Source organism: Candoia aspera, chromosome 2 (assembly GCF_035149785.1).
Source record: "Candoia aspera isolate rCanAsp1 chromosome 2, rCanAsp1.hap2, whole genome shotgun sequence".
NCBI classification, from domain to species: Eukaryota; Metazoa; Chordata; class Lepidosauria; order Squamata; family Boidae; genus Candoia; species Candoia aspera.
Window position 1 is genome coordinate 120328196 of NC_086154.1, and position 2867 is coordinate 120331062.

General features: G+C 37.6%; 1 non-coding gene across 1 annotated transcript; it reads right to left on the reverse strand.

Moving 5' to 3' along the window:
• Positions 1-1677: 1677 nt before the first annotated feature.
• Positions 1678-1817, reverse strand: LOC134492643 (U4 spliceosomal RNA). Its single transcript, XR_010067501.1, has one exon. It is a non-coding gene; the product is annotated as a U4 spliceosomal RNA (small nuclear RNA).
• Between the last annotated feature and the right edge of the window lie 1050 nt (positions 1818-2867).

Below are 2867 nucleotides of genomic sequence, written 5' to 3' on the forward strand. Positions count from 1 at the left end.
ACCTTGGTTGAGAGAAGAGGTCAAAAATTTAAATTAGTGGCAGCATGAATCCAGAAATTAAAGGTGGTCCATCAAGTAGTCTGTTGGTTGTGAGCAGGTCTTTTTCTCTAATTTATTTTGCAGATCTCTTAAAAAGTGAATATGGGAGAAAATAAGTTCCAGAAAGCAGCTGTTTTACTAGGTCAGACAGTAGCAACTGCCAATAATGTAAAAACATGATTTTTGAGATAGGAGGCAGTGGAACCTGACTGCAGGACCTCTTGAGCATGTGACAACATTTGAATGTGACTGCTTGTCAGGATTATTGATGACACTGAGCAAAAATATTGAAATGCATAAAAAGAAGTTAAGATGCCAGGCAAACAAGCTATAAAAGCAGTAAGTGCAGTCCCACATCCTCTTGCTTCTTACAGTACACATTATGAAGGATAGAGTTAAGGAGCAGAGGATGGCTTGGTTTATTTCACTCTTTTCATTCTGATGTGGGTCTTGCAGCTGTCAATCGGCTGAGATGGGTAGAAGCCTGAACACCTTTCCCAAAGGCCCTGGATGGCTGGATTCCCTCTGCCTCAAAGTTCTTCCTCCTTATGAAGGTCCAGAATGTGCAAAAAGTGTGTGATTGTATCGCTAGAAGACCCACCAGCACACCCTGCTGACCTTTGTCCCCCTTTCAAGTATTGCAACGGGATGATAATAATTATGAATAAAGAACAATGAGGCAATAAACAAGGCATTTAATGGGGCTTGTTTTTAGAATATGTCTCACACTTCAGCTGTATTTCCTAAAGCCATTCACTTCACAATAAAAAATCATACAGAAGTAGAAGCCAAGCACTTGACAGTATTAAAAGAAAACAACAAAAGCTGGAATTCAAACCACCCAAGTTAACCACGTTGGATAGTAATTCTAAAAGCATTTGAAAAATCACCCTGGAAAAATTTGGGAACTGAGAGTAACAAATGAAACTCTTACTGTGCTAAAAATGAGAAAAAACGTTTCCCAGATGGGCTTTTGTCAAACGTGTCCCTTTGCTTTCACCTACCTTGAGAAGCAACTGGTACCTCATTATGGGACTTGGATTCTTTTTGCTCGTTCCCTTCCTGACACCCTGGACCAGGAGCCATGGACAATGTCTCTGGTTCCTAAATCGTTACTTTGGATAATATGAGCTCTGGGAGAGACATGGTTAAGCTACTTGAACCAGAGATGCTGTGTAAGGCTAAGTTTTAAATTAAAAAACAAGCCATGTGTAAATTAACAAAATACCTCTTATTATTTTTGTTGTTATCTTCATGGTTTATACTAAAGACCCCCCATTTTTTATTAAACCCCAAATTTATAGGGGGGGCTTTCTCCTCCTTCTCCTTCTCCTTCTCCTCCTCCTCCACCACCACCTCCTCCTTTTCTGTTTAGTTGTATTTACATCTTTTTTCATTGTTTTGGAGTTTTGTACTCCATTTATTTTTTGTAATCCTGCAAGAAAACCCAATAAAAGAAAAAAAAAAAAAAGACCCACATGATTTGTCCAGTGCTTAAAAATAGTTCCAGTGGGTAAATATGTAAAACCCAAGATAGTTGAGACTCAAATATATTTTAAAAGCACTTTTAATGGTCTTTCTGCAGCATCTAAATAATGATGTTACCTTATACTGACGTGTGATTGTATTTTGTTGTCTATTCTGTGAACTCTTCTAGAATCTTTGATGGAAGAACAAGTTAAGAAATCACCTAATTCAAAAAGAAAGAAAGTTTCAATTAGCAATAATCGTGCCTCGGATAAAACTAATTGGCTACGATACTGCCACTGCACAGTATTAGCTCAAATTGGCCTGAGAAGATTGTTGCAAAAGCTAGGTTCCTATTGCACTCTTAACTCTCTAATTATTAATAAAAGTAAATCTAAAGTGCTGGTATTCAGTAAAAAAAAAAGTGAAACAATCGGTATATAAATGGAGAACAAGTGAATTCTTATGTTTATTTAGGGGTGACTTTCACTAACACTGGTTTGTGGATGAACCATTTTAGAAGAGGCATGGCAAGAACCGAAGCAAGCATCAAAAGGCTATACAAATTATTTTATCACAACAAACCAAGCACTTTGACACCTATTTTGAAAGTCTTTAGGGCCAAAAGAATTCCGACGATAACTTAGGGAGCTGAATTATGGGGTTTAAATAAAGCTACCCCACTCAAACAAATTCAAACGTGCTTCCTGAGGCACATTTTAGGAACCCATAGGAACACATCTGCCTCAGCAGTCAGAGCGGAATTAGGCTTTTATCCTCTAAATATTATCTAATGATTAAAGTTTTTACATATTGGCTGAAGATTCAAACAATGGACCTTAGTAGATTTCCTAGAATCTGCCTAATTGAACAGCTAAGTATGACGCAGCCTAACACGTGGGCGTGTCAATTTTATGATGTTATTTCACATTGTGGGCTCTCTATTCAGCACTTATTATCCAGGGCCCCCCAAGCAAGGGAATTTTTTGTGCAGAGGGTTATGGACATAGTGCCCAAACTGACTTGGAGCTTTTACCCAAAAATAGATCTTTAAAGTGGTTGGCTATTAACAAAACAAATTTTCAACCTGAAAAATACCTCTCTATGAGTCTGCCCCAATCTTTAAGAAGGACTTTTTCCAGAGCAAGATTTGAGTTGTTGGATCCAGTGGCCAAATATGGATGCTTTCACAACATTCCATACTACAAGAGAACCTGCATATTTCTCATATCCTGTTTAACTGTCAACTGTATGCATCTATCAGACTTAAATATCTATCTCCACAGTTGGAAAGAAGAGCATACTGGGACCCAAATTTTAGATTGTCTTATTTTCTCCAGAGAAAGTAAGTAAATATATAT